The 10,457-nt window shown below is 41.3% G+C and overlaps 1 long non-coding RNA gene across 2 annotated transcripts; it reads left to right on the top strand.

Moving 5' to 3' along the window:
• The first annotated feature begins 243 nt into the window (after positions 1-243).
• LOC308586308 lies at positions 244-4,862 on the top strand. Of its 2 annotated transcripts, none has more exons than XR_014007785.1 (3): positions 244-345; positions 2,617-2,820; positions 4,441-4,862. It is a non-coding gene; the product is annotated as an uncharacterized lncRNA (long non-coding RNA). The 2 variants fall into 2 exon arrangements; XR_014007786.1 differs by having other exon boundaries at positions 246-345; positions 4,479-4,862.
• Positions 4,863-10,457: the final 5,595 nt, after the last annotated feature.

The following is a 10,457-nucleotide window of genomic DNA, read 5'->3' as shown; positions in this document are numbered from 1 at the left end:
GATGGAATGCCACACATCATCATAATTAGTGCTTCTTTTGGTTAAAAAAGGGGGGTGCTTTATCAACTTGTATATTGATAAAAGTGTTGCAGGTGCCAGCACAAAATGGCTGCCATTGGCAGCAAAGGGGGGGGGGACCTGTGCTCTGTATCAGTGAGTACTGACCCCAAGAAGATTTGATTATCATCTTTATTATGACATACCATCATTGTTCCTATGGGCCATTCTGTTCCAGAAGACTGATGGACTGCTGAGAGCAGACAAGCCATCCATGGAAGCAACAGCAAGACACTTTTTCTTAATGAAGAAAAAGAAAAGCCCTTGGCCATCTTGTCTTTATTAAAGGTAAGATTCTGCTCCTCCTTGCAGTCAGGTACCAAACGTTGTCTACTTTTGCCATCACACAGTTGTACTTTGTTTGCACAACAGAATTTGACAGCAATCACATCTCTGCTCAGCAGGTGTAACTCAATGATGGGATCATGATATTGGATAGGAAATATTTATTTATACATTTATATCCCATCCTTCCTCTAAGGAGCTCAAAGTGGTGTACATCGTTTTCTACTACTCTCCATTTTTATCCTCACAACAACCCTGTGAGTGAGGTTAGGCAGAGAGTGAGTGACTGGCCCACAATCACCCATTGAGTTTCATGACTGCCATGTGGACCCTGGTCTTCTGGGTATTAGGCCAATGCTCTGAGCACACTATGACACACTGGCTGTTATCTCATGAATAAGAAGAATGTGGTGAATATCCTTCACCTGTGAGGGAAGCAAGGGGGCAAGGGGGTTCTGATTTGCTGATGAAACAAAGCAAATAAGAGCAAATAAGAGAAAGGTAGGTTTCCCTTCCTGTTCTTGGCTGGGATTCTTTCTTTGCTGGCCAAAGATACTGGAAACTCATTGGTTTGTAAAAGGGAATCTAGTCTTTTACAGCTTTCACAGACTTGGCGGGGGGAAGCTTTGACAGATATGGCTTCCTAAGCACCAGTGAATGCTTTGAATATCTTTAATGCCCACAGTTAAAGATACCATGGAAGCATGCCATAATTAATAACAGTATCATATAAGCCATGCTTCGCCCAGCACCGCAGGAATCAGATTTCTCAATGCCCGAATAGGTCACTTCAGTGTTTCACCCACTGAATTAATGCTGAGCAATTATACCAAGCATTAAAAGATTCTCGCAGTGTTTGCAGCACATATTTAGAAAGCAGCTGTAACCTTTAGCCCAGTGGAGTACTTCTTTCTTTTCGGTATTGCACTCCAACAAAAAGATAAAGGGAAATGGAGAGAACATCTAAAGACATGAAGGTCAAGACTATAAAAATAATTGTATAAATTAAATGTTTCCCATGAGAGTTTGAATGTTTCCCATGAGTGACGTTTTCATGACATTTTGAAACAGTCCGAGGGTTGCTGCAAATGAGTGATACAATGGAAATATAATAAATGCCATTGTAGGACCATGATAACTGATTAATACAAAATGTAAGAGGCAATTTTTATTCTTGAGAAATTAGAGTGGCATTTGCCCACCAATCCATAAAGGAAAAATGACCGATTCTGAGGTAAAGGCCACCTCAGATACCGTTTCAGATAGATTTCTCCCTAAGTTCCACCAGCTGCCTTGCAAGAAGCATCTTGGTAGAGAGGGAAACCTGGGTGAAGACTACCTCAGCTGGACGTCTCCCCTACAGTGCCATCTACCTCAACTTATGGAGAGGATTCCAGGAAAGAGAGAGTGTGAGGGGCAAAAACCACCTCAGGAGCTGCTCCAGATGGACTTTATCATTTATATCAAAGGGCTATGTACCACCACTTGCCCTATGGTGAGGACTGCAGGAGAGAGGGAGGCAATAAACACTTCAGAGCCTGATCCAGCTCTGGACTTTCCAGCTGGACTTTCCCCTATGCACCACAGAGCCATTCTACCAGCCAGGGGTTGGCAGGGATCCTGATCGGCTTTTTACATGCTGATGTTGCTTATTGTGTTTTTTTAAACTATAATTTCATGCTACTTGCAAACCATCATAGAAGGATTTGCATCTTAAAAAGTAGGATATAAATAATTGCAATAAGTAAATATTTTCGATGATCAAACAACCTGCCAGAAGTTGTCTCATGTTGATTAGAGTTAGAGTAGTAGCTCAAGCTCCACAAATCTGGGAAATTAGAAGCTGAGACTGTTAGCTTAATATATATGCCCCATGATCAGTAATGACATTGTACAAGGGCACAAATTGTACTAACGTACAACTCTCTCTCTACTTCTCAATGCACCCACATTTTTCGTTTGTCTGTCAGGCCAATTTCCAGATGGGGAGAATTATGGACGAGATTCAGCTAACTGGTCCCACTAGAAGAAGCCTGTTCAAGGGCTTCCAGTAATGCAATGGGGCTTCCTCCCTCTTGTCCCACTAAATTGGCTCTGGGAGTGGGGGGCTTAGAGAACCCCTCGAACAGCACACAGGGGAAGAAGAGGGGAGATCATTCAGCTGTTATAAACAAAGCATTTATGTTGAATTCCTCCCTGGGTGTCTGGGAAAAGCAAATATGATCCATGTTGTCTTGGCACTGTGTTGTCTTATGAAACACCTGTGCCCTACAGTATCACTGGTGAATCCTGTGAGTTGATCTACACTTTCATTGGTAGCTGGCAGGATGAGTAAAAAGTGGGATGACCCTCTTTTAGCCAACCTGATTGTCATGAACTGGCAGGGCAATGGGGAAGAGGAAGATGATCCCAGCAAGACACATTTGGAGACATCGTCAAGTAGATTGTGTAAACCGCATTCCAACTTATTAGCAACAGGTAACTTTTTAAATAAATTGTAGAATTATAATCGTAGACACCCCCCACTTTCTGCTACTTAACTAAAGGGGAACTCCCATATCCCTTTAATGTGACCACAGAGTTCAGTTTTCATGCCACATATAGTTCCTCTGATTCCTTCCAACAAAGTAAATGTTTCAGGATTGAAGTTTGTGTGTTTGCCATGGACATCCCCTGATAAAATTAAGATGAAAGGTGGGGGAGAAAATTAAAGGCAGCTATCTAAATCTGCTTCAATGGGGTCTAAACGCAAAGATAAAAATCCAATTGTCTGATTCCTTTTAATGAAAACTACAGCTTGTGAACTGAGAAGCCTTGAAATGGCTCCCCACAGAGGTAGTTATGAGCCAAGAATAACTAACTTACCACAGGAACTCATTTTCTCTCATTAGCTTTAAATTTGATTCAGCATTAACACAGAAGTAAACTGACCCCAAATTATTATCTCATTAATAGGAAGAAAACTTTGTTTTGAATCAGTTTGGGTATACTGTGGTCACATGTAAAATGAAACCATGGTTTGGCATTCCCTCAACAAGATCTGAGCTTCCTCCTGTTCCCTCAGCCCCTCACATATTCTGGGTGAGGGTCAACCTCAGAGGCGAGGGGCATGTGGACTGAATAATAGAAGCTGTTAACCAAAGATGTGCACTGTTTCTTTCAATCTCTGTTTCTTTGGGAAATGAGTGCATTAACACTTCAAATACTGGAATGTAAGGAGAAACCTTCTGTTCATTCTGGGTAGGGCTCACTCCAAAGTAGGGATGGACTGAACAATTCTATCCCATTTCACTCACACTAGTGATCAACTTTTTTATTTATTAAATTTATTGGTTACTTTTTTGCCGTAGTGAGTCAAAGTGGCTTAGAATATTTTGAGCATATGTGGTGGGGATGTAACTATGTACACAAGTTCCAGAAGAAGGCTGTAATGGATATTGTTATTGTTGTTGGCAAACAGGTCATGTTGGGCACTAAGTTATGTCTCTTACCCATTTTATCTCTTTTTTTTTACATATTTATGTTCTCCTTTATTATTCAGCCTGAGCCTTTGAGATCAGAAATGAAGCCTCAATCCTATACCCACTTACCTGGGAGTAAGCCCCATTCCACACTAAAGACACCATTTCAAAAAGACATGTTATTTATTCCATACGCAAAGATGTTCAGTTTTGCATAAGGGGTGAACCAGTGAATGTGTCTGCAATAATTCTATAACTCCTAGCTTTACCTCTGGAAATTCTCCCATAAGGAAGGCTGAATGATTCCTTTTAACTGGCTTCTTATCCTTCCCATCTCATCTGAGAGCTAATCAAGAAAACAGATTCACAGCCAAGGGGCCCCTGATATAGGGGACTCTCCCTATCTTTGTGTTATTTATAACACATTTTTTGTGTGAAAACAAGACAGGCTTTCATTTAAAATAAAGAAGAATCTCTTTGACTAAGTGCCAATTCATCAATGCATTAGAAACAGAACATTAATCTGCTCCTCCCGTCTCTGCCATAATTGTAACATTTTCCTTTTAATGAGGTGGAGCAGGCGAATGGGAAGGTAATTGTGCCAATACTGATGGAAGGTTTCTTTTATAATTTTCAGACTAATGATGACATGCAAGTCGTATTGTTTCTTTGCAGCAAGGGGCCTTTCTCCACAAAGAGATGGATTAGCAGCACAGGAGAGGCACAGAGCCTACCCAGAAAATGGTACTCCCCTTTCGGACCGGCACGCTTCTTTCTTGCACTCATGGCCAGATAATGAGGACTCATCTATTAGCAATATGAATGGGCTGGGCTTGCAGGCCAGATGAATGGAAAGGCAATGGGTTGGAGAAAGACGCAGAGGAAAAACTAGATTGATGCAAGCTGGCCAGCCTCAGTCTGCCATCCATATGCCACCCAATGGAATGGCTTTGAAGCTAATGGACAAACCTGTCTTGTCCCTCTTCTACAGAAGGCCTTGGAGATGGAAACGGAGGTTTGCTGCAGCTGATTAAAGATGATGTTCTGTTTGCCATTATACTGACAATTTCAGAGGCATTGTACAGCTATACTGAAGAATCTTTCCCATCTGCTGCTGTTCCTAGGCAAGGGCAAAATAGAAATGGGATAGCAGCTCAGGGCTGTGGCTTTTGGGACTTTTTCTGCTGGGGTTCAGATATTGCAATTTAAAATGCATGTGTATCATATTGAGTATGAAGGGGGGGGTGTTGGTGCTGCTGCTGCTGCTTTCTCTTTGAAACAAAGCCAAGGAGGGAGTCTGATCTGATCAAGGTTAATATTTGCATTTAAGGGGACATGCTTGTGGGAAATGCAGGGATAGTGGCCCCCAGATTTGCCAGCTATGCATAGCCTCTTTGATGGGTGCCCCACTTTCCACAGTGGCTGTCCATGGAGGACTAGGTGATGATGTTGTGTTTACATGGCCTTTCTAGCCTCCCAAAGGAATGCAGAGTAAAACAGTAAACCTGAAATTCATACACAGACACTTATGTTCAGGAGTTTCTCACCACTAAGCATGGATGGGCAGGAGGTAGTTTAGGATCTACTGATAGGTCCTGGGATGATTCTTAGTAGATCAGCAAGGATCTTGGACTACTGATAGTTTAAGAATAACAACAATTTGGGCTTTTGAGTATTTCCTGTTGAATGCCCAAAAGAACACATCAAAGCTTTTTCAAGCATTCAGCAGGAATGCTCAAAAGGCTTGGCTGAAGTGTGGCTTTCCCACTTCCCTGCTACTCCCCTTCTCATGCTCTCCCTCCCAAAAGACCTTACTTTGGGAAAGGAGGCAGAAAAGGGCTCCATCTCATGTCTGCATAGGTGAGCTACCTGTTCTTCCACCTTTCTCCTTCTCCAAAATAGATTTTTGGAAACTTGGCAGTATTAGGGTGCACAAATCTGTCCATTTTGGTTCCTCTCAATTTCTCATGTTTTCAGTCTTATGTTCAGTTATCTGCATTTCTACAGCAGTTGGTGAGTTTTCGTTTGAAAAAATTCCTCTTGAAAATTCATCAGCACTTTAATGAAGATTTCTACTTAAATAAATGTTATTCTGTGCAATTTCCCATTTTCCCAAAGAAATTTTCCACAATATTATACATTTTTGTGTGTTATTTTCACTAACACGTTCATTTTTATGCACACTTTGCCCTACTATATGCAGTTTTGTTCACATGACTGAGTTTGAACTCATGCTGCTTTGAAAAGTGTGGATTACAGAGGAACTGAATTCCCCCCTGTCTCAACTCAGAAGTAAACCCCACTGAGTTCAAAAACACTTACTCCCAGGTCAGTTTTCATGGGATTGCAGCTTTGGTATATTAGATAATTTCTGATGACACCAGTGTTATTCAAGAAACACAGGGGTCTATGTTACTCAATGGCCACGGAAGGGATTGTTTCAGACAGCAAGGAGTCTGTAATAATTTACAGTAGAAGGAGCTAATCTGGACATTTGTGGGTCCCTTCCAACTCTACAATTTGAACATTCTATGAATTTAGAGGCAAAGAAAAATGGCAGTTAACTAAAAGACCAAGCTTAGTATTCAGTCATTGGGGAAAAAACATTGTAATCGTAGGAATATCAAACAATGCCAATATTGTGGCTCCCTTGCAAGGAAGCATGATGCAAACAGTGTTTCACATACAACGTGGTAACCAGTCCTTTTCACCCATAAAACGTAATGCCAATAAAGCTGCTAAAATCATAACACTGGAATGTGCTCTGCCATTATTTTACCAAAAGTGTTATGAGAAATAATGTTGGACAATAAAGCAGCTAAATAGGAATCCCTTAAGCTTTTTAATGGCCCTTTTCAACAGCAGTTTGAGGAGGAGGGCTAAGCATTGCCGTGGGTGATTAATATCTTAAAATGTAGTCGCATAAGGGAGAGCAAAGCACACATCTCAATATGTGGAACTGAAAGGGCTGTGAAATAAATTGCAAACAGCAATGCATTGGGGAATGAGAAGCAAAGACCACGTTGAAATGGATCAATAGAACATGCAGTCATTTGCAAAAATTAGCAGCAGATGGTAGTTGAAAATGTTTTCTAAGAATAAAAGGGAGAGAATGGATCCACAGGCAGAAGCAAACTAAACCCTGCACTTCAGAAGATGGGCAGTGGCGACAGGGAGTGGGGATATAAATTGTTATGCTGACTCACAGTAAGGCAGAATTCAGACTTGAGGTTTATTGGATTAGAAATTGGGAGAGAAGGGCGAGCCTTATGACCAAGAAAACTAATGTTCCTTTTTAAGACTGCAGTCCCTCTTGCATATGAAACTGTGGCTTTTTAATCAATGTATCATCATGTCATGCTAAATTTTAAATGGTGGGAAAGAACAGTATGCTGGGACACCACTCCAAATTTCTGATCTGTCTATCTCAAGACAGACAATGGCAACACTGCCCAACAGATAAGGTGAGCAGGAATGGGGAATGTTACACAACAGAAGGCAGGCAATGCTAGATTTACACTTGCTCTTTCATTAGGAAGACACCTGAGATTTCATTAGGAAGACACCTGAGTCAAGCTATGATTATTCAGGGCCAGGAGGCAGAAGGAGCTGACTTTCAATTCAGGCTTCTTTCAAGTCACCTATGTGATAACCATAACCAAAGAAAATCAACACAGAGTCATCAAAGAAAGAACCGGGGGGGGGGGGGAGTACAGACCCCTCAGTACAGAACACAGCTGGAAAAATCTACACTGGGTTTGGAGAATCGTGTATTGATCAAATACTGAAGCAAAAGAAATACACAGGGCAGTTATGCCAAATCACTGGATTCCACATGCAAATTTGCAGATTTGTTTATAAAGCAAACCCTCAAATCAGCCCTACCAGGATCTATTTGCCTAGGGTCAAGTAACCACTATTTGACCATGAGAGTGAAATGCCTTTACTCCCCTTGCCACCAATAACATCAGAGCAAAGAATTGAATTAACATGGATTTTCTGCCTAGAATGGTACATTTTCATGACAGTTATACAAGGCTGTTTAAAATGTTCAGCAAGGACTAAAATGTAATTTGAGCATTATCATTCAAAGATCCATGTAGATAGGAGACCAGAGTATTTACATATAACTGGAGAGGCAAATAGTACTCAGAGAAAAGACTCCGTCTTTGGATGCCACGCTCCTTGATTTGTTTTACCTTTAGCTTTAAAAAAAATAAAAAATGCTGCACCACCTTCCTATGAGGATTGGCCCACAAATAAATAAGTCCCCAGAGGAAGAGAATGATCCTGTTCCAACAAGATTCACAGGGAGGCACCACATATGACACCAGCCCTTGCTGGAGGAGGCTGCAAGTTCAGGAGAACCGACACACCTAGAGTGGTGAGAAACTCCAGCTCCGGATAAAGACGGTGCAACCTCTCTAGATTCACAGGATAACTTCAGAAGCAGGGAGCCCTTTCTAAATACATGCAAACTCCCTGCATGATTGGTAGCCTTGTCTTCCAGTGTTCTAAATCATATAGAGGAGTATAGATATAAAATTGGGCTTCCTGCTTCAGAGGTTATCCCACAAGATAGGAAGAGCTGGGTGGAACCACATGACCTCAGGGGCCAGGCTATAAAAGTGCCCCTGCCCAGTCCCTATGCTGTTTCTTTGCATGAGAAATGCATGAAGAGGGGCTGAACGTTCGACACTTCTCTGCTGTCCACTGCAAAGGGAAGGCAACTTCTTTCATAGTTAGCTGATGATCCCTGGTTTTGTTTTATTTTTCTGTGGTTTTTTTATCATGCATATGTTGCTGTAAACTGCTTTTATATTTTCCGTGAGCTTGAAGTCTGCAATGATCTTTTTGAAATAAAAAAATAAGGGAAAGGTAAATTCAAAATGTGGGAAGCTGAGATGAAAGTAAGCTGCCAACCTGGTTGGACCTTCACTTTTGTCAGTGCTGGAAGGTGGATGGCAGTGGTTGTGAAGTTTGCTCCCTGTGTTTTCTGCCTGGATTTCTCTACCAGTGTACCTTTAAAATCATTTCTTAGATGATCCTCACCACTTTTCTTTGATTGCTGCACTCTTGCTCAGGAGCAGAATGGATGCTGACTTTTAGCACTGAGGCAGCCGCTAGCCTTCTCCTCCATTACCAGCAACCTTACCTAGCAGTTATGGGAGAAAATTCCCTTGGGGGGGGGGTTTCAATGCAGAGGCTTAAAGCAGAATCCCAATTAGACTTTCATTCAGTAATGCATTACAATGCAGAGTCCAAAAAAATCTGTGAGAGCACATCCATTAACACACACCCTCTATAAGATAAATATGCATACTCCATCTTCGCCTTTCTCCAACCATCTTCTGCTACCCTATTGCTCCACCATCTCTCATCCAGCCACAGCCCTTGAAAACACTTACTCAGCTCAAATTTTTTTTGCTCTAAATGCAGAGACTTCCTTGCCTCTGATCTGGAACTGTTTTTTTTCTCTAGCACTCAGTTAGGTTCCCTCATAACTGGTTCTTACCGGTTTTATGGCCAGGTCATCCCCTTGGCCTTACTCATAATGGATTTTGCAAAATTTCTATCTCACACTAGATAGGTGCTGCAGTGGGCTGGGAGCCAAGTAGTTGCTTAGCTCTGTTCACAGGCAGTGACCATCACATTTTGTCTCCCGTGGCACTGTTAATGTCTGGGGAGTCACAGCTTCCTCTTCCCTGTTCTCTGTTCTGGGCAAGTTGCTCTCCTGCCTCCAACAATCTTTTTTTTATTTTTTACTGTGTCTTGGTCATTAAAATACTGCAGCATCCTTACATTTCATCAAGTATTAAATCAAAGGCTGGATGGCGCGTGTGCCTATGGAGCAATATGATTTAAGTAACACTTCACCTCACTACAAATCATTTACTGAATATAGAAACTGGCAGAAAGCAATGAGCAGATCATGGATATATAAGATTACAATTGCTATTATGAAGCAAAAGTAGTGGTTTTTCTCTCTCTTTCTCATGTGTGATACAAACAACAAAATAAACCATATAACCATCTGGGTCATTATTGATTTCAGGAAGCAAAAGATAGCCCACAAGCACAAGAATACATGAAACTTCTAAAACCTCATTGAGGCAACAATTTAAAGGATTTCAAAGTCTGTTTTTTATAAGCCTTTGGGACTCAAATGTAGTATATTGATTAAACTTCAGGAACAGTTAAAGGCTGCTTCAGCATGTCTAATTAATACAGTGATGCCCTGATGCCCCTACTTGTTGTTTTACCAAGGTTTATTCTGTCAAATCAATTAATATTCATAGCCCCAAAGAAGGCACCCCCTGTTTATCATCTGATAAATCAATCGATGTATTGATCCATTTGAAATAATTAACTGTCTTGTCCTCCGGGGACTGCCTCCTGCATTCCCAAAGTGTCTAAAGGAGTTGCACATTAAAATGGAAAACATTGATGCAACTCTGGGGAAATCACACACAATACTTGTTGAGTCAACAATAGAAACAAGTGAGCTTCTAATAACTGCAAGCTTTCAACATAGTCAGCCTCTTAAATGATATTCAACAGATTGTCGAAATAATGTCTCTCTTGCAAGAACTGATCTATCCTGGTAACGATTGCTGTCATGAGATCTCTTCTCTTTGGTGTTTATGGATCTTT

The sequence above is a fragment of the Podarcis bocagei genome (genome assembly GCF_964188305.1).
Source record: "Podarcis bocagei genome assembly, chromosome: 4".
Lineage (NCBI taxonomy): Eukaryota > Metazoa > Chordata > Lepidosauria > Squamata > Lacertidae > Podarcis > Podarcis bocagei.
The sequence above is the reverse complement of the archived record's forward strand: the minus strand, read 5'-3'. Positions and strand labels throughout refer to the sequence as shown.